This window comes from Oncorhynchus nerka, linkage group LG26 (assembly GCF_034236695.1).
Source record: "Oncorhynchus nerka isolate Pitt River linkage group LG26, Oner_Uvic_2.0, whole genome shotgun sequence".
Classification (NCBI taxonomy): Eukaryota; Metazoa; Chordata; class Actinopteri; order Salmoniformes; family Salmonidae; genus Oncorhynchus; species Oncorhynchus nerka.
The window spans coordinates 42,035,170-42,057,042 of record NC_088421.1 but is presented as its reverse complement, the minus strand read 5'-3'; the positions used below and the strand labels follow the sequence as shown (position 1 = coordinate 42,057,042).

The window sequence follows — 21,873 nt, the reverse complement described above, 5'->3', positions numbered from 1 at the left end:
GGGATAGGCTAGGGCTAGGGCCAGGGATAGGGGCTAGGCTAGAGCTAGGCTAGGCTAGGGGATAGAGGCTAGGCTAGGGGATAGGGGGATATGGGCTAGGCTAGGGGATAGGGGCTAGGCTAGGGGCTAGGCCATGGGCTACGCTGGGGATAGGGGCTAGACTAGGGGCTAGGGCTAGGAGATAGGGCTAGGCTAGGGGATAGGGGATAGAGGCTAGGGGCTAGGCTAGGTGATAGAGGCTAGAGGTCAGGGGATAGGGGCTGAGGCTAGGGGATAGGGGATAGGGGCTAGGCTAGGGATAGGGGATAGGGGCTATGTCAGGGGATAGGGGCTAGGCTAGGGATAGGGATAGGGCTACGCTCGGGGATAGGGGCTAGGCCATGAGATAGGGTCTAGGCTAGGGGATAGGGATAGGGGCTAGGCTAGGGGATAGAGGCTAGAGGTCAGGGGATAGGGACTAGGCTAGGGATAGGGCTAGGCTAGGGATAGGGACTAGGGATAGGCTAGGGATAGGGATAGGGCTACACTTAGGGACAGGGGCTAGGCTAGGGCTAGGGGATAGGGGCTAGGCTAGGGGCTAGGCCATGAGATAGGGGCTAGGCTAGGGGATAGGGATAGGGCTAGGCTAGGGGATAGAGGCTAGAGTTCAGGATAGGGCTAGGCTAGGGATAGGGGCTAGGGGATGGAGGCCAGGGATAGGGATAGGGGCTACACTTGGGGACATGGGCTAGGCTAGGGGCTAGGGGATAGGGGCTAGGCTAGGGATAGGGATAGGGCTAGGCTAGGCTAGGGGCTAGAGGCCAGGGATAGGGCTAGGCTAGGGGATAGGGCTATGCTTGGGAATAGGGGCTAGGCTAGGGGCTAAGAGGATAGGGTTGGGGGCAAGGGGATAGGCTAGGGGATAGGGGATAGAGGCTAGGCTAGTGGATAGGGCTAGGCTAGGGGATAGAGGCTAGGGGATAGAGGCTAGGCTAGGGGATATGAGGTAGAGGCTAGGGGATAGGGGCTAGGCTAGGGGATAGGGATAGGCCAAGGGCCATGGGATAGAAGCTAGGGGATAGGGCTAGGCTTGGGGATAGGGGCTAGTGGATAGGGCTAGGCTAGAGGATAGGGGCTAGGCTAGGGGATAGGCTAGGGATAGGGATAGGGATAGGGATAGGGATAGAGGCTAGGCTAGTGGATAGGGGCTAGGCTAGGGATAGAGAGCCAGGATAGGGCTAGGCTAGAGCCAGGCTAGGCTAGGGATAGAGGCTAGGCTAGGGGATAGGATATGGGCTAGGCTAGGGATAGGGGCTAGGCTAGGGGCTGAGCTATGGCTACGCTTGGGATAGGGGCTAGACTAGGGGCTAGGCTAGAGATAGGGGCTAGGCTAGGGATAGGGGATAGAGGCTAGGGGCTAGGCTAGGTGATAGAGGCTAGAGGTCAGGGATAGGGGCTAGGCTAGGGATAGGGGCCTAGGCTAGGATAGGGATAGGGGCTATGCTTGGGGATAGGGCTAGGCTAGGGGATAGGGATAGGGGCCTACGCTAGATAGGGGCTAGGCTATGAGATAGGGGCTAGGCTAGGGGATAGGGGATAGGGGCTAGGCTAGGGGATAGAGGCTAGAGGTCAGGGGATAGGGGCTAGGCTAGGGATAGGGGCTAGGCTAGGGAGAGGGGCTAGGGATAGGCTAGGGATAGGGGATAGGGGCTACACTTGGGGACAGGGGCTAGGCTAGGGCTAGGGATAGGGGCTAGGCTAGGGCTAGGCTATGAGATAGGGGCTAGGCTGAGGGATAGGGGCTAGGCTAGGGATAGAGGCTAGAGGTCAGGGATAGGGGCTAGGCTAGGGATAGGGGCTAGGCTAGGGATAGGGCTAGGGATAGGCTAGGGGATAGGGATGGGGCTACACTTGGGGACAGGGGCTAGGCTAGGGCTAGGATCAGGGCTAGGCTAGGGATAGGGGATAGGGGCTAGGCTAGGCTAGGGCTAGGAGGCCAGGGATAGGGCTAGGCTAGGGGATAGGGGCTACGCTTGGGAATAGGGCTAGGCTAGGGGCTAGAGAGATAGGGGTTGGGGCAAGGGATAGGCTAGGGGATAGGGGATAGAGGCTAGGCTAGTGGATAGGGGCTAGGCTAGGGGATAGAGGCTAGGGACAGAGGCTAGGCTAGGGGATATGAGGCTAGAGGCTAGGGGATAGGGGCTAGGCTAGGGATAGGGATAGGCTAAGGGCTATGGGATAGAAGCTAGGGGATAGGGGCTAGGCTTGGGGATAGGGGCCAGTGGATAGGGGCTAGGCTAGAGGATAGGGGCTAGGGGCTAGGCTAGGGGATAGGCTAGGGATAGGGATAGGGCTAGGGATAGGGATAGAGGCTAGGCTAGGGATATGAGGCAGAGGCTAGGGGATAGGGGCCAGGCTTAGGGGATAGGGATAGGGGCCAGGCTAAGGGTTATGGGATAGAGGCTAGGCTTGGGGATAGGGGCTAGTGGATAGGGGCTAGGGGCTAGGCTAGAGGATAGGGCTAGGATAGGGGCTATGGGATAGAGGCCAGGGATAGCGGATAGGGCTAGGGGATAGAGCCAGGGGATAGGGGCTAGGCCAGGATAGGGCTATGAGATAGGGGCTATGGGATAGAGGTTAGGGCTATGGGATAGAGGCTAGGGATAGGGCTTAGGGCTGGGGATAGGTTAGGGGATTGGCTAGGGGCTAGAGGCCAGGGGATAGGGGCTAGGCTAGGAGCCAGGCTAGGCTAGGGGATAGAGGCTAGGCTAGGGGATAGGGGCTAGGGGATAGGGGGCTAGGCTAAGGGCTATGGGATAGAGGCTAGGGGCTAGGCTTGGGGATAGGCGCTAGTGGATAGGGGCTAGGGGCTAAGCTAGAGGATAGGGGCTAGGGGATAGGGGCTATGGGATAGAGGCTAGGGGATAGCGGATAGGGAATAGGGGATAGAGGCCAGGGGATAGGGGCTAGGCTAGGGGATAGGGGCTATGAGATAGGGGCTATGGGATAGAGGTTAGGGGCTATGGGATAGAGGCTAAGGGATAGGGGCTAGGGGTTTAGGGGCTGGGGCTAGGTTAGGGGATAGGCTAGGGGCTAGAGGCCAGGGGATAGGGGCTAGGCTAGGAGCTAGGCTAGGGGATAGAGGATAGGCTAGGTTAGGGATAGGCTAGGGAGAGGCCAGGGATGAGGGCTAGGCTAGGAGCTAGGCTAGGGGATAGAGGATAGGCTAGGGGATATGGGATAGGGGCTAGGCTAGGGGATAGGGGATAGGGGCTAGGCTAGGGGCTACGCTTGGGGATAGGCTAGGGGCTAGGCTAGGAGATAGGGGCTAGGCTAGGGGATGGGGATAGGGGAGCTGGGCTAGGGGCTAGGCTAGGGGCTACGCCAGGGATAGGGAGCTAGGCTAGGGGCTAGGCTAAGAGATAGGGGCTAGGGCTAGGGGATAGGGGATAGGGGCTAGGCTAGGGGCTAGGCTAGGGATAGAGGCTAGAGGTCAGGGGATAGGGGATAGGCTAGGGGATAGGGGCTAGGGGATGAGCTAGGGGATAGGGAGCTAGAGCTGGGGCTAGGGGATAGGGGGGCTACAGCAGGGACAGGGGGCTAGGCTGGGGATGGGGATGAGGCTAGGCTAGGGGATAGGGGATAGAGACTGGAGCTAGGGATATGAAGTGGGGCTAGGGGATAGGGGGGCCTAGGCTAGGGGATAGGGAGGCTGGGGATAGGGGCTAGGCTAAGGGCTATGGAATAGGAGCTAGGGGCTAGGCTTAGGGATAAGCGCTAGTGGATAGAACTAGGGGAGCTAAGCTAGAGGATAGGGAGCTAGGGATAGGGCTATGGGATAGAAATGGGGGATGCGGATGGGGAATAGGGGATAGAGCCAGGGGATAAGGGGAGCTAGGCTGGGGATAGGGGCTATGAGATAGGGGCTATGGGATAGAGGTTAGGGCTATGGGATAGAAAGGCTAGGGATGGGAGCTAGGGGTTTAGGGGCTGGGGCTAGGTTAGGGGATAGGCTAGGAGCTAGGCCAGGGGGATAGCGGCTAGGTGACTGGGGATAGGGGATAGGGGGCTAGGCTAGGGGATAGGGATAGGGGCTAGGCTAGGGGATAGGGAGATAAAGGGAGCTAGGCAAGGGCTAGGCTAGGAGATAGGGGCTAGAGCTAGGGGATAGGGGATAGGGAGGCTAGGCTAGGGGCTCGCTAGGGGATAGAGCTAGACGTCAGGGGATAGGGAGCTAGCAATAGGGGATAGGGGCAAACTGGGGATAGGGACTAGGGGTTTAAGGGCTGGGGCTAGGTTAGGGGATAGGCTAGGGGCCAGAGGCCAGGGGGATAGGGGAGCTGGAGGCTAGGAGCTAGGCTAGGAGCTAGGCTGAGAGGGGATAGGGGATAGCCCTAGGCTAGGAGAGAGGGCTAGATCAGGGGATAGGGGCTAGGCTAGGGGAAGGGCTAGCTAGGGGATAGGGGCTAGAGGGCTAGGGGATAGGGGCTAGGCTAGGGGGCTAGGCTAGAAGAAGGGAGCTGGGGATGGGGATAAGGGGGCTAAGGAGCTACTGGGGAAGGCTAGAGGTCAGGGGATAGGGACTGGAGAGCTAGGGAGGGAGCTAGGGGATAGGGGAAGGGCTAGGCTAGGAGATAGGGGCTAGAGCTAGGGGCTGGGGATAGGGGCTAGGCTAGGGGCTAGGCTGGGGATAGAGCTAGAGTCAGGGGATAGGGGCTAGGCTAGGGGATAGGGGCTAGGGGATAGGCTAAGGGGGATAGGGAGCTAGGCTAGGGACTGGGGATAGGGGCTGCGCAGGGACAGGAGCTAGAGCTAGGGGATGGGGATGGGGGCTAGGCTGGGGATAGGGGCTAGGCTAGGGGATATGAGGTAGAGAAGCTAGGGGATAGGGCTAGGGGATAGGGGACTACAAGGGATAGAGCTAGGCTAAGGAGCTATGGGATAGAGCTAGGGGCTAGGCTTGGGGATAGGGGCTAGTGGATAGGGGCTAGGCTAGGGGATAGGGGATAGGGGCTAGGCTAGGGGCTACGGCTAGGGGATAGGCTAGGGGCTAGGCTAGGAGATAGGGGCTAGGCTAGGGGATAGGGGATAGGGGCTAGGCTAGGGGCTACGCTAGGGGATAGAGGCTAGACGTCAGGGGATAGGGGCTAGGCAATAGGGGATAGGGGCTAGGCTAGGGGATAGGGGCTAGGGGTTTAAGGGCTGGGGCTAGGTTAGGGGATAGGCTAGGGGCCAGAGGCCAGGGGATAGGGGCTAGGCTAGGAGCTAGGCTAGGAGATAGGGGCTAGGCTAGGGGATAGGGGATAGGGGCTAGGCTAAGGGCTAGGCTAGGGGATAGAGGCTAGAGGTCAGGGGATAGGGGCTAGGCTAGGGGATAGGGGCTAGGGGATAGGCTAGGGGATAGGGGCTAGGCTAGAGGCTAGGGGATAGGGGCTAGGCTAGGGGCTAGGGCTAGAAGAAGAGGCTAGGCTAGGGATAGAGGCTAGGCTGAGGCTGAGCTAGGAGATAGGAGGCTAGAGGTCAGGGGATAGGGGCTAGGCTAGGGGATAGGGGCTAGGGGATAGGCTAGGGGATAGGGGCTAGGCTAGGGAGATAGGGGCTAGGCTAGGGGATAGGGGATAGGGGCTAGGCTAGGGGCTAGGCTGGGGATAGGAGGCTAGAGTCAGGGGATAGGGGCTAGGCTAGGGATAGGGGCTAGGGGATAGGCTAGGGGATAGGGGCTAGGCTAGGGCTAGGGATAGGAGCTATGCTAGGGACAGGGGCTAGGCTAGGGGATAGGGGATAGGGGCTAGGCTAGGGGATAGGGGCTAGGCTAGGGGATATGAGGTAGAGGCTAGGGGATAGGGGCTAGGCTAGGGGATAGGGCTAGGGGATAGGGGCTAGGCTAGAGGGCTATGGGATAGAGGCTAGGGGCTAGGCTTGGGGATAGGGGCTAGGTGGATAGGGGCTAGGCTAGGGGATAGGAGCTAGGCTAGGGGATAGAGGCTAGGGGATAGGGGCTAGGCTAGGGGATATGAGGTAGAGGCTAGGGGATATGAGGCTAGGCTAGGGGATAGGGACTAGGGGATAGGGAGCTAGGCTAAGGGCTATGGGATAGAGGCTAGGGGCTAGGCTTGGGGATAGGGGCTAGTGGATAGGGAGCTAGGCTAGAGGATAGGGGCTAGGGAATAGGGGCTATGGGATAGAGGCTAGGGGATAGGGGCTAGGCTTGGGGATAGGGAGCTAGTGGATAGGGGCTAGGCTAGAGGATAGGGGCTAGGGGATAGAGGCTAGAGCTAGTGGATAGGGGCTAGGCTAGGGGATAGAGGCTAGGGGATAGGGAGCTAGGCTAGGGGATATGAGGTAGAGGCTTAGGGGATAGGGGCTAGGCTAGGGGATAGGGGCTAGGGGATAGGGGCTAGGCTAAGGGCTATGGGATAGGAGGCTAGGGGCTGAGGCTTGGGGATAGGGGCTAGTGGATAGAGACTAGGCTAGAGGATAGAGCAAGGGATAGGAGCTATGGGATAGAAGCTAGGGGATAAGCGGATAGGGGCTAGGATGAGGCCAGGGGATAGGGGCTAGAGCTAGGGGATCGGAGCCTGAAGATGAGGGCTATCTGGGATAGAGAGCTAGGGGATGGGGCTGGGATTTTGGGGGCTGGGGCTAGGGGATAGGGGATACAGGCTAGGGGATAGGGACTAGGCTAGGGGATAGAAGTCTAGGGATAGGAGCTAGGCTGGGGATAAAGCCAAGGGATAGGGGGCTAGGCTAGGGGATAGGGAGCTGAAATAGGGGGCTAGGCTAAAGGGCTATGGGATAGAGACTAGGGGACTAGGCTTAGGGATAGGGAGCTAGTGGATAGGGGCTAGGGATAAAACTAGAGGATAGGGATGGGGATAGGCTATGGGATAGAGGCTAGGGGATAAGCGGATAGGAAAGCTAGGGGATAGAAACCAAGATAGGGGCTAAACTAGGAGATAAGGACTATGAGATAGGGACTATAGGATAGAGGATTAGAAACTATAGGATAGAAACTAAGGGGATAAAGCTAAAGTTTGAAGCTGAATATAAGAGATAGAGATAGAAGCTAGGGATAGGGACTAGGCTAGAGGATAGAAGTCTAGGGATAGAGGCTAAACTAGGGATAAAACAAAGGGGATAGGCTATGGGATAGGGGATAAAAACTAAAGGGCTAGAAGCTAAACTAGGGATAGAAGGCTAGGAGATAGAGGCGACTAAAGACTATAGGATAAGCTAGGGGGATAAAAACTAAACTTGGGGATAGGGAGCTAGTGGATAAAGGGAGCTAAACTAAGGGATAGGAGCTAGGGGTTAGGGGCTAAACTAAGGGGATAAAACTAAACTGGGGGATAAAGCAGGGGATAGGAAACTAAACTAGGGATGAGGTAAGAGCTGGGATAAGGGGCTAGGCCTAGAGGATAGGGAGTGGGGATAGGGGAGGCTAGAGCCAAGGGCTATGGGATAGAGCTGAGGCTAGGCTAGAGGATAAAGGCCCTAGGGATAGGGGCTATGGGATAGAGGCTAGGGGATAGGGGCTAGGCAGGGATGGGGGCTAGTGGATAGAGAGCTAAACTAAGAGTCTATGGGATAGAGGAGTGGGGGATAGGGAGCTAGGCGCTTGGGGATAGGGAGCTGGTGGATAGGGACTAAAAGCTAGAGGATGGGGGATAAAGGGATAGAAAGCTAGCGCTGGTGGATGGGAGGCTAAACTAAGGGGATAGAGCTAGGGGATAAACTAAACTAGGATATGAGAGTAGAGAAGGCTAGGGATAGGGAGCTAGGCTAGGGATAGGGACTAGGGGATAGGGAGCTAGGCTAAGGGCTATGGGATAGAGGCTAGGGAGCTAGCTTGGGGATATGGGCTAGTGGATAGGGGCTGGGGCAAAGCTAGAGGACCAGGAAACTAGGGGATAGGGAGCTATGGGATCAAGCTAGGAGATGTGGATAGGGGCTAAACTAAAAGAACTATGGGATAGAGGGTAGGGGATAGGGGCTAGGCTTGGGGATAGGGAGCTATGGGATAGGGAGCTAGGCTAGGGAATATGAGGTAGAGGCTAGGGGATAGGGGCTAGAGCTATGGGATAGAGGCTAGGGGATAGGGGCTAGGCTAGGGATATGAGGTAGAGGCTAGGGGCTAGGCTAGAGGGATAGGGGCTAGGGGATAGGGGCTATGGGATAGAGGCTAGGGGATAGGAGGCTAGGCTTGGGGATAGGGGCTAGTGGATAGGGGCTAGGCTAAGGGCTATGGGATAGAGGGCTAGGGGACTAGTCTTGGGGATATGGGCTAGTGGATAGGGGGCTAGGGGCTAGGCTAGAGGATAGGGGCTAGAGGATAGGGGCTATGGGATAGGGGATAGAAGCTAGGGGCTAGAGGCTAGGCTAGGGGATAGGAGCTAGGGGATAGGGGCTAGGCTAAGGGCTATGGGATAGAGGCTAGGGGATAGGGGCTAGGCTTGGGGATAGGGGCTAGTGGATAGGGGCTAGGCTAAGGGCTATGGGATAGAGGCTAGGGGATAGGGGCTAGGCTTGGGGATAGGGGCTAGTGGATAGGGGCTAGGCTAGAGGATAGGGGCTAGGGGTTAGGGGCTAGGCTAGGGGATAGGGGCTAGGCTAGGGGATAGAGGCTAGGGGATAGGGAGCTAGGCTAGGGGCATGAGGTAGAAGCTAGGGGATAGGGGCTAGGCTGGGGATAGGGGTTAGGGGATAGGGGCTAGGCTAAGGGCTATGGGATAGAGGCTAGGGGCTAGGCTAGAGGATAGGGGCTAGGGATAGGGGCTATGGGATAGAGGCTAGGGGATAGGGGCTAGGCTCGGGATAGGGGCTAGTGGATAGGGAGCTAGGCTAAGGGCTATGGGATAGAGGGTAGGGGATAGGGGCTAGGCTTGGGGATAGGGGCTAGTGGATGGGGCTAGGCTAGAGGATAGGGGATAGGGGATAGAGGCTAGGCTAGTGGATAGGGGCTAGGCTAGGGGATAGAGGCTAGGGGATAGGGGCTAGGCTAGGGGATATGAGGTAGAGGCTAGGGGATAGGGGCTAGGCTAGGGGATAGGGAGCTAGGCTAAGGGCTATGGGATAGAGGCTAGAGAGGCTTGGGGATATGGGCTAGTGGATAGGGGCTAGGGGCAAAGCTAGAGGATAGGAGCTAGGGGATATGGGCTATGGGATAGAGGCTAGGGGATAGCGGATAGGGGCTAGGCTAAGGGCTATGGGATAGAGGGTAGGGGATAGGGGCTAGGCTTGGGGATAGGGGCTAGTGGATAGGGGCTAGGCTAGAGGATAGGGGCTAGGGGATAGAGGCTAGGCTAGTGGATAGGGAGCTAGGCTAGGGGATAGAGGCTAGGGGATAGGGGCTAGGCTAGGGAATATGAGGTAGAGGCTAGGGGATAGGGGCTAGGCTAGGGGATAGAGGCTAGGGGATAGGGGCTAGGCTAGGGGATATGAGGTAGAGGCTAGGGGATAGGGGCTAGGCTAGCGGATAAAGGATAGGGGATAGGGGAGCTAGGCTAAGGGCTATGGGATAGAGCTAGAGGGCTAGGCTAGAGGATAGGAGCTAGGGATAGGGCTATGGGATAGAGCTAGGGGATGGGGCTAGGCTTGGGGATAGGGGCTAGTGGATAGGGAGCTAGGCTAAGGGCTATGGGATAGAGAGGTGGGGATAGCTTGGGGATATGGGCTAGTGGATAGGTGCTAGGGGCTAGGCTGGGGATAGGAGCTGGGGATAGGGGCTATGGGATGGGAAGCTGGGGATAAACGGATAAGGGAGCTAGGGATAGGAGCCAGGGGATCGGGAGCTAGGCTAGGGGATAGGAGCTATGAGATAGGAGCTATGGGATAGGGTTAGGGAGCTATGGGATAGAGGCTAGGGGATAGGGAGTTTAGGGGCTGGGGCTAGGGGATGGGGATAGAGGCTGGGGGGATAGTGACTAGGCTGGGGATGGGAGGCTGGGGATAGGCTATGGGATGGGGGATAGAAGCCAGGGCTAGAGGCTACGCTGGGGATCAGGAGCTGGGGATAGGGCTAGACTACAAGGGCACATGGGATACCAGAGGCTAGGATCGGAGCTAAACTTAGGGATAGGGCTAGTGGATCGGGAGCTAGAGCTAGAGGATAGAACTAGGGTTAGGGAGCTAGGAGTAGGGGATAGGGGCTAGAGCTAGGGGATGGGGATAGAGCTAGGGGATAGGGGATAGAGGCTAGGCTAGTGGATAGGAACTGGAAATGGGGATGGAAGCTATGGGATGGGGATAAACTAGGGGCTAGAGGCTGCAACAGGGATGAGAGCTAGAGCTAGGGGATAGGGACTAGGGGATGGGGATAGGGGTTAATTCATGAATTAAAACTGTATCACCTTGCTGATCTCAAAGCCAAACACTTCCTCAAAGTATAATGGCTGGCTGATGAGAAGCAGGTAGAAAGTCCAGCTCCTGCAGGAGTTGGCTACGATAATGGCGCAAAGACACGGCATGGACGTGAAGGAAATGCTCTCCACGGGTTTTGAATTTCTGCAACAAGGAGGAATGAGAGATGGTTGTGCTCACAGTCCTCACCAGCCCTCACACAGCAAAAAGTGAAATTATATGGGGATGTGGTGTTTGTGTGTGTGTGTGTGTGTGTGTGTGTGTGTGTGTGTGTGTGTGTGTGTGTGTGTGTGTGCGTGTGTGTGTGTGTGTGTGTGTGTGTGTGTGTGTGTGTGTGCGTGTGTGCACAAGTCACAAGCAAAAGAAAAGTGGTGGAGTGTGTGTGAGAGACAGTGCAGTTGATTGAAATAAAACGTTTCATGCGTCTTTGTGATTACCTGTAGAGGATTGGCAAAACCTGCTGACTCTCCGATGGCTTCCTCAATGTACTTCCTCTCCTCAGGGGTGATAGTGGGGTGGGCTGCCGGGCTTTCACTCGACACCAGGATCAGAAGAGATACCATGCTATCCCAAAACTGCCTGGGAGAGGGAGAGGGAGGAGGGAGGAGAGGAGAGTGAGGAGGGCAAAAGGGGAGAGAGGATGACAGAGGTAGAGAGATAAGAAAGGAGGAGAGAAGGAGAGAGGAGGAAAAGGAAGAGATGTATAAAGAGGAAGGAGGAAGAAGTAGATCATAAGAGGAGAAAGGAGAAAGGATGGGAGAATTAAGAGAAATTAAAGTGGGGAGAGGAGGAGGAGAGGTAGAGAGGTAAAGGGGAGAGAGAGAGGAGAGAGGTAGAGGAAATTAAAGGGGAGAGAGGGAGGAGAGAGGTGAGAGGTAAAGAGGAGAGAGGAGGAGAGAGGTAGAGGAGGAAATTAAAGAGGAGAGAAGGAGGAGAGGTAGAAATTAAAGAAGGAGAGAGAGGAGGAGAGGTAGAAAGTCAAGGGAGGAGGAAGAGGTAGAAATTAAAGAGGAGAGAGAGGAGAAGAGAAATTGAAATTAAAGGGGAGAAGGAAAAGGAGGAGAGAGGTAGAGGAGGTAAAGGGGGAGAGAGAGGAGGAGAGAGGTAGAGAGGTAAAGAGGGGAGAGAGAGGAGAAGAGAGGTAGAGAGGTAAAGGGGGAGAGAAAGGAGGAGAGAGGTAGAGAGGTAAAGGGGGAGAGAGAGGAGGAGAGAGGTAGAGAGGTAAAGGGGGAGAGAGAGGAGGAGAGAGGTAGAGTTAAAGAGGCGCGAGAGAGGAGAGAGGTCAAATGGAGAGAGAGAGCAGAGAGAGAGGAGGAGAGTGGAAGAGAGGTAAAGAGGGGAGAGAAGGGTAGGAAATGAGAAGGGTGGAGTAGGGAGAAAGGTAGGGTAGGGAGAATGGTCTCTACAGTACACTACAGTGATGACACGTTTGCAATAACATAAATTGTGTCAGTTTGGATGTCATTGTCACAGAAAAAATACCCAGCAAGCTCAGCAAGACCCATGTCTCTACCGCTCTCTTCCTATGAACTGGTGCTATATCGCTAGCTCCCCAAAGGAGGCTAGCACTGGCTAACTGAGTAGTCAGCATACCACTTTCAATAGTCTGGGATACCAACACTGGGTCATGGGCAGTAGGCAGCTGTTTTTGTATTTTACCTTTATTTAACTAGGCAAGTCAGTTAAGAACAGCCAAGGAACAGTGGGTTAACTGCCTGTTCAGGGGCAGAACGACAGATTTGTACCTTGTCAGCTCTGGGATTTGAACTTGCAACCTTCCGGTTACTAGTCCAACGCTCTAACCACTAGGCTAAGCTTGCTGGGGTTTATCTTAGGGGACCTGTATGGTGATGAGACAGTTAAACTCGGTACTGCCCGGTTGGTTTTACTCACCATAGACGTAGAAGACTGAAGGCCACCCTACATACTGAACCAACACCCCTGCAAGAGGCATGGCCACCACAGCTCCCGCATAGGAACCTGTGACACAAAGAAAGAGCAAGACACAGAAATATGGTGTTTCTATTGTTGTTGTGTAATGCCTCCGTCAGGTCAGATCTGAACACCTCAGCACCCACAATCAAAGTCAGTAGCAATAGCTAGCTAGCTCACGCAATATTTGGTTCTGGGTTTCGAGATTAGCTAGCAAGCTAATGAACTAACCTAGCCAACTAACTAACTAATGAACGAACTAACTAACTAACTAACTAACTAGCTAACCTAGCCAACTAACTGTGGAGGGAAACAATTAACTTACAGTAAGAACAGTTAATTAGCTCTTTGCTAGAAAAGATTACACTGCCTCCTAAACTGATAAGGAGGCTTCACTAATGTTTACACATTGACAAGTCCTGTTCATTGTCAATGTCTATGAAAAGTAACAGCACAGGAGGTTGGTGGCACCTTAATTGGGGAGGATGGGCTCATGGTAATGGCTGGAGCGGAATCGGTGGAATGGTATCAAATACATCAAACATATGGTTTCCATGTGTTTGATGCCATTCCATTCGCTCCGTTCCAGACATTATTATGAGCTGTCCTCCCCTCACTGATTCACAGCATTACAGTTATAACCCGTTACATACTGTATGTGGACAGGGACAAACAGAAATGTTTCTAAGAGAAGACATTTAAAAAGCATAACCATGGTAGCAGTTGAAAGAGAAGACATTTAAAAAGCATAACCATGGTAGCAGTTGAAAGAGAAGACATTTAAAAAGCATAACCATGGTAGCAGTTGAAAGAGAAGACATTTAAAAAGCATAACCATGGTAGCAGTTGAAAGGGAAGACATTTAAAAAGCATAACCATGGTAGCAGTTGAAAGAGAAGACATTTAAAAAGCATAACCATGGTAGCAGTTGAAAGAGAAGACATTTAAAAAGCATAACCATGGTAGCAGTTGAAAGAGAAGACATTTAAAAAGCATAACCATGGTAGCAGTTGAAAGGGAAAACAGAACAAAGGTGAGGATACAATCCAAGCAAATACATTACTGTTGATATTTACATTTACTGGACGTTTCACAGCATTTGTCAATAATAGAATCTGGAAATATGCTGGATACATTCAGTGACATAATAAGAATATTCTAAAATGCAACATTTGAATAGGTGAAACATTTTATTTGGAACAAATCCTGCATTGCATATGTGAACTGATTGCCCCACATCTATCTTCAGAGCTCGTGCTGCTAGGTGACCTAAACTGGGACATGTAACACCCCAGCCCTCCTACAATCCTAAGCAGTGCTCCTCAATCTCACACAAATTATCAATGAACCTACCAGGTACCACCCAAAGCCGTAAACAAGGGCACCCTCACAGATATCATCCCACAACCAACTTGCCCTCTAAATACACCTCTGCATGTTTTCAACCAAGATCTCAGCGATCACTGCCTCATTGCTGCATCGTAATGGGTCAGTGGTCAAGCGACCTCCACTCATCACTGTCAAGCTCACAAACACTCAGCGAGAGCAGGCTTTCTAATCGACCTGGCGGGGTATCCTGGGGGATATTGACCTCATCCCGTCAGTAGAGGATACCTGGTTATTACACCCAAATGCCTTCCTCACCATCTTAAATAACCATGCCCCATTCAAGAAATTTACAACCAGGAACAGATATAGCCCTTGGTTCTCTCCAGACCTGACTGCCCTTAACCAACACAATAACACCCTGTAGCGTTCTGCATTAGCATTAAACAGCCCCCGTGATATGCAACTTTTCAGTGAAGTTAGAAACCAATATACACAGGCAGTTAGAAAAGCCAAGGCTAGCTTTTTCAAGCAGAAATTTGCTTGCTGCAACACAAACTCAAAACAGTTCTGGGACACTGTAAAGTCCATGGAGAATAAGAACACCTCCTCCCAGCTGCCCACTGCACTGAGGATAGGAAACTGTCACCACCGATAAATCCACTATAATTGAGAATTTCAATAAGCATTTTTCTACGGCTGGCCATGCTTTCCACCTGGCTACCCCTACCCCGGTCAACAGCAATGCACCCCCCCACAGCAACCTGCCCAAGCCTTACCCATTTCTCCTTCTCCCAAATCCAGTCAGCTGATGTTCTGAAAGAGCTGCAAAATCTGGATCCCTACAAATCAGCCGGGCTAGAAAATCTGGACCCTTTCTTTCTAAAAATGATCTGCCGAAATTGTTGCAACCCCTATTACTAGCCTGTTCAATCTCTCTTTCGTGTCGTCTGAGATTCCCAAAGATTGGAAAGCAGCTGCGGTCATCCCCCTCTTCAGAGGGGGGACACACTCTTGACCCAAACTGCTACAGACCTATATCTATCCTAACCTGCCTTTCTAAGGTCTTCCGAAAGCCAAGTCAACAAACAGATCACCGACCATTTCGAATCCCACCGCACCTTCTCCACTATGCAATCTGGTTTCAGAGCTGGTTATGGGTGCACCTCAGCCACGCTCAAGATCCTAAACGATATCTTAACCGCCATCGATAAGAAACAATACTGTGCAGCCGTATTCATTGACCTGGCCAAGGCTTTCGACTCTGTCAATCACCACATCCTCATCGGCAGACTCGATAGCCTTGGTCTCTCAAATGATTGCCTCGGTTGTTTCACCAACTACTTCTCTGATAGAGTTCAGTGTGTCAAATCGGAGGGCCTGTTGTCTGGGCCTCTGCCAGTCTCTATGGGGGTGCCACAGGGTTCAATTCTCGGGCCAACTCTCTTCTCTGTATACATCAATGATGTCACTCTTGCTGCTGGTGAGTCTCTGATTCACCTCTACGCAGATGACACTGTTCTGTATACTTCTGGCCCTTCGTTGGACACTGTGTTAACAACCCTCCAGACGAGCTTCAATGCCATACAGCTCTCCTTCACTGGCCTCCAACTGCTCTTAAATACAAGTAAAACTAAATGCATGCTCTTCAACCGATCGCTGCCTGCACCTGCCCACCCGTCCAGCATCACTACTCTGGACGGTTCTGACTTAGAATATGTGGACAACTACAAATACCTAGGTGTCTGGTTAGACTGTAAACTCTCCTTCCAGACTCACATCAAACATCTCCAATCCAAAGTTAAATCTAGAATTGGCTTCCTATTTCGCAACAAAGCATCCTTCACTCATGCTGCCAAACATACCCTCGTAAAACTGACCATCCTACCGATCCTCGACTTCGGCGATGTAATTTACAATATAGTCTCCAATACCCTACTTAATAAATTGGATGCAGTCTATCACAGTGCCATCCGTTTTGTCACCAAAGCCCCATATACTACCCACCACTGCGACCTGTACGCTCTCGTTGGCTGGCCTTCGCTTCATACTACGTCGCCAAACCCATTGGCTCCAGGTCATCTACAAGACCCTGCTAGGTAAAGTCCCCCTTATCTCAGCGCACTGGTCACCTTAGCAGAACCCACCTGTAGCACACGCTCCAGCAGGTATATCTCTCTGGTCCCTCCTTCCAGTTCTCTGCTGCCAATGACTGGAACGAACTACAAAAATCTCTGAAACTGGAAACACTTATCTCCCTCACTAGCTTTAAGCACCAGCTGTCAGAGCAGCTCAGATTACTGCACCTGTACATAGCCCATCTATAATTTAGCCCAAACAACTACCTCTTTCCCTACTGTATTTATTTATTTATTTTGCTCCTTTGCACCCCATTATTTCTATTTCTACTTTGCACATTCTTTCACTGCAAATCTACCATTCCAGTGTTTTACTTGATATATTGTATTTACTTCGCCACCAAGGCCTTTTTTGCCTTTACCTCCCTCATCTCACCTCATTTGCTCACATTGTATATAGACTTATTTTTCTACTGTATTATTGACTGTATGTTTGTTTTACTCCATGTGTAACGGTGTTGTTGTATGTGTCAAACTGCTTTGCTTTATCTTGGCCAGGTCGCAATTGTAAATGAGAACTTGTTCTCAACCTGCCTACCTGGTTAAATAAAGGTGAAATAAATAAAAATCCCCACCATCACACAATTGCTGTTGATGTTTATGCAATCCAACAACGATCCACTACAATCCAACAACGATCCATTACAATCCAACAACGATCCATTGCAATCCAACAACGATCCATTACAATCCAACAACGATCCATTACAATCCAACAACAATCCACTACAATCCAACAACGATCCATTACAATCCAACAACGATCCATTACAATCCAACAACGGTCCACTACAATCCAACAACGATCCATTACAATCCAACAACGATCCATTACAATCCAACAACGATCCATTACAATCCAACAACGATCCACTACAATCCAACAACGGTCCATTACAATCCAACAACTGTCCATTACAAATCTCCATCTGGTTTAGGTAAAAGCATCATTTGAAAGTGCCTCAAATTTAAGCTCTTATCAGTGACCAAATCTGCCATTTTGATCTCATACCTGGACCCTGGAGTGTAAAGGGCTACATACACTCCCTGCAGCTGAGAATGCATCAATGGAGGACGGCTCATAATAAAGGCTGGAATGGAGCGAATGGAATAGCATGTATTTGATACCATTCCATCCCATTCCACTCCAGCCATTACCACGAACCCATCCTCCCCAATGAAGGTGCCACCAACCTCCTGTGGAATGCATGCATACAGTATGTAGGAAGACAATGTGCTGCACTAGATTTATTTGGGATGTTACCAATAGGAACTTTACTATAATGTTGAGGTTGTTTATAAGCACATCTTAGCTACTCTCATGACAAGAACATCAAGTAACATCACAAATGGTTGGATCCAGTAATGAGTAGAGTAGTCTTTATTATCCCCGGGGGGAAATTCATTCATTCATTGTGTGGTTTATTAAGAGAGAGAAAAGGGGAGGGAGAGCGTGAGAGGATGTTTAAATCCATTTGTTTTAGTATCTTACCACAGAATGCTGTTGTGGCCAGTCGACTTCTCTCTAGAGGCGGGGCCCATTTGGCCCAGATCCCATGGCATGCTGGGTAAGATACGCCCTATAGGGAAGTAATGAAGTGATGCACACAGTAAATATCCAAACATAATATTCAACACACGCACGCACGCACGCACACTCACGCACACGCACGCACACACACACACACACACACACACACACACACACACACACACACACACACACACACACACACACACACACACACACACGCACACACACACGCACACACACACACACATAACACACACACATAGAGTGAGAGAAACAGATACACAGATAAGTACCTCGACGAGGCCTTGGCATATCCTGACTAGTATGACACAGCTGTAGTGTGTACGAGCAGCAGATGGAATCAGCATGTTGAGAGTGGATGTGGCCACTATGGCGAAGCCAAACACGCTGAAACACACCAAGACAGAAACAGTCAGAGACAAACACAACCAGCCTTCATTTCAACCACTGAGAGCTATAGAGACCAGCCTTCATTTCAACCACTGAGAGCTATAGAACCCAGCCTTCATTTCAACCACTGAGAGCTATAGAGACCAGCCTTCATTTCAACCACTGAGAGCTATAGAGACCTGCCTCCATTTCAACCACTGAGAGCGATAGAGACCATGGTTCATTAGGGGTCAGATTCATTTTCAATTTAGTTTAATTCAGGAAGTAATTATTGGCAAATATTTTCTATGAAGATAAAATATTTAAATTCTATAAAGATTTCAATTAATGAGCTGGTTTTCATTTCATTTGACTGATATCAACATGTAATTAATCCTGAGAGAAATGTCTTTGGTGTTATTGATGAGACTGTCCCAACCTTTGTAGCAGTTCAAAATGTCTGATGGAAACCCTTGACTATAAGGGCTCCATCTATACTTCATTAGTACAAATGAATACATAACTTTTTGATTGAGGCAACATCCGCAGAATAGTATAATGTATATTTTAGTATACTTTAGTCAAATATAATGTATACTCTAGTAAAATAGAATGTATATTTTAGTCAAAATAATGTACACTTTAGTCAAATATAATGTATACTCTAGTAAAATATAATTTATAGTTTAGTAAAATATAACGTATACTTTAGTCAAATATGTTTACTCTAGTAAAATATAATGTACATTTTTGTAAAATAGAATGTATACTTTAGTCAAATATAATGTATACTCTAGTAAAATAGAATGTATATTTTAGTCAAATATAATGTATACTTAGGTCAACTATAATGTATATTTTAGTCAAATATAATGTATACTTTAGTCAAATGAATCCTAGTAGTAAAAAAGTTGACCTCCGACACGTTTGAGGAAAGGTATTGACATACAATAAGGAAATCAGTCAATCAATACAGGAATAATCATCCCAAAGCATGCTAAAACGTACATACTTGTTAGCTTTATATTTTTGACATATGAGACCTCCAGGAATCTGTGTGACAATGTATCCTAAAATGTACTTACTTGTTAGCTTTATATTTTTGACATATAAAACCTCCGGGAATCTGTGTGACGATGTATCCCCAGAAGAAGGACCCATGGATCATCCCCACGGTCTCTGGATCCCAGCTGAACTGTGCTGCCTGGGGGGAGAGAAAGAGGAGGAGAGACCATGGTTGTGCTCATAAGGCACCAAACGGAAGAAAACCATCTGGGAGGGAGCAAGGGACTACCTGGATTTGTACAATAAGAAACGCTCATTTAGATTTTCAGTTGCAGAACATTTTTGAATACGTTTTTCTGTTGCGTGTCCTAATGAACACAACCCATGACTACGGATGTGTAGCGGAGTGGGTTCGTTAAATAATGCTTGAGTGATGAGAAAGCTTGCCTGAGACCTGAAGACTTGTGTTAGCTTCCCAAGCACCTTGATAAAGGCTACACTTCAAAAGGTGCTGATTGTGATTATAGATAAGTATTTTGAAGTCAAAGTACATTGTCCATTGACAGTGTTCTTCTTCCTCTGCACAAAAATAAAGCTTGGACACACTCCAACCTCCGCGAGGTCGGAAACAACCGGAAGTATGCGGTTTTCATTGATACAGTATCTTCAACCTAGCTTGCTTTTCCCCTGAAAAATGGATGTGTGGACCCCGCTCAGGTATTTATTTTACACCTGCTACGTTAGGTTACACACACTATGTAAACCTTTGTTGTGGCCTGTAGCCAGCCCTCCCCTAACCTGACCTGACCCCCTGACCTGACCCCAACCCTCCTCTTCCCACAACACTAGCTAGCAAGGTTATTTGCTACCATTCAGACAGCGAAGAAAGAAGGGAAAAACCCTCTTCAAGAAAATGGTTCTTTGAGAAGAAAGAGTGCCACATAGAACCACCGGTCACTTCAAAGAGCCTCCCTTTTTCAGCCATTTACATTGGAGTCGTTAGCGCAGACAGTCATAGTCAGTAAATGTTTTCCTCATTAAAGCAGACACTCATAGTAAGTAAATGTTTTCCTCATTAAAGCAGACACTCATAGTAAGTAAATGTTTTCCTCATTAAAGCAGACACTCATAGTAAGTAAATGTTTTCCTCATTAAAGCAGACACTCATAGTCAGTAAATGTTTTCCTCATTAAAGCAGACACTCATAGTCAGTAAATGTTTTCCTCATTAAAGCAGACACTCATAGTAAGTAAATGTTTTCCTCATTAAAGCAGACACTCATAGTAAGTAAATGTTTTCCTCATTAAAGCAGACACTCATAGTAAGTAAATGTTTTCCTCATTAAAGCAGACACTTATAGTAAGTAAATGTTTTCCTCATTAAAGCAGACACTCATAGTAAGTAAATGTTTTCCTCATTAAAGCAGACACTCATAGTAAGTAAATGTTTTCCTCATTAAAGCAGACACTCATAGTAAGTAAATGTTTTCCTCATTAAAGCAGACACTCATAGTAAGTAAATGTTTTCCTCATTAAAGCAGACACTCATAGTAAGTAAATGTTTTCCTCATTAAAGTAGACACTCATAGTAAGTAAATGTTTTCCTCATTAAAGTAGACACTCATAGTAAGTAAATGTTTTCCTCATTAAAGTAGACACTCATAGTAAGTAAATGTTTTCCTCGTTAAAGCAGACACTCATAGTCAGTAAATGTTTTCCTCATTAAAGCAGACACTCATAGTAAGTAAATGTTTTCCTCATTAAAGCAGACACTCATAGTAAGTAAATGTTTTCCTCATTAAAGCAGACACTCATAGTAAGTAAATGTTTTCCTCGTTAAAGCAGACACTCATAGTCAGTAAATGTTTTCCTCATTAAAGCAGACACTCATAGTAAGTAAATGTTTTCCTCGTTAAAGCAGACACTCATAGTCAGTAAATGTTTTCCTCATTAAAGCAGACAGTCATAGTAAGTAAATGTTTTCCTCATTAAAGCAGACACTCATAGTAAGTAAATGTTTTCCTCATTAAAGCAGACAGTCATAGACATAAATGTTTTCCTCATTAAAGAAGCAGACAGTCATAGACATAAATGTTTTCCTCATTAAAGAAGCAGACAGTCATAGTAAGTAAATGTTTTCCTCATTAAAGCAGACAGTCAAGGTAAGTAAATGTTTTCCTCATTAAAGCAGACACTCATAGTAAGTAAATGTTTTCCTCATTAAAGCAGACACTCATAGTAAGTAAATGTTTTCCTCATTAAAGCAGACACTCATAGTAAGTAAATGTTTTCCTCATTAAAGCAGACACTTATAGTAAGTAAATGTTTTCCTCATTAAAGCAGACACTCATAGTAAGTAAATGTTTTCCTCATTAAAGCAGAAACTCATAGTAAGTAAATGTTTTCCTCATTAAAGCAGACACTCATAGTCAGTAAATGTTTTCCTCATTAAAGCAGACACTCATAGTAAGTAAATGTTTTCCTCATTAAAGCAGACACTTATAGTAAGTAAATGTTTTCCTCATTAAAGCAGACACTCATAGTAAGTAAATGTTTTCCTCATTAAAGCAGACACTCATAGTAAGTAAATGTTTTCCTCATTAAAGCAGACACTCATAGTCAGTAAATGTTTTCCTCATTAAAGCAGACACTCATAGTAAGTAAATGTTTTCCTCATTAAAGCAGACACTCATAGTCAGTAAATGTTTTCCTCATTAAAGCAGACACTCATAGTAAGTAAATGTTTTCCTCATTAAAGTAGACACTCATAGTAAGTAAATGTTTTCCTCATTAAAGTAGACACTCATAGTAAGTAAATGTTTTCCTCATTAAAGTAGACACTCATAGTAAGTAAATGTTTTCCTCATTAAAGTAGACACTCATAGTAAGTAAATGTTTTCCTCATTAAAGTAGACAGTCATAGTAAGTAAATGTTTTCCTCATTAAAGCAGACACTCATAGTAAGTAAATGTTTTCCTCATTAAAGTAGACACTCATAGTAAGTAAATGTTTTCCTCATTAAAGTAGACACTCATAGTAAGTAAATGTTTTCCTCGTTAAAGCAGACACTCATAGTCAGTAAATGTTTTCCTCATTAAAGCAGACACTCATAGTAAGTAAATGTTTTCCTCGTTAAAGCAGGCACTCATAGACATAAATGTTTTCCTCATTAAAGAAGCAGACAGTCATATACATAAATGTTTTCCTCATT

The 21,873-nt window shown here is 49.0% G+C and overlaps 1 pseudogene; it reads right to left on the bottom strand.

The window, feature by feature from the left end:
- Positions 1 to 6,978: 6,978 nt before the first annotated feature.
- Positions 6,979 to 18,857, bottom strand: LOC135564882 (vesicular glutamate transporter 1-like; annotated as a pseudogene).
- Between the last annotated feature and the right edge of the window lie 3,016 nt (positions 18,858 to 21,873).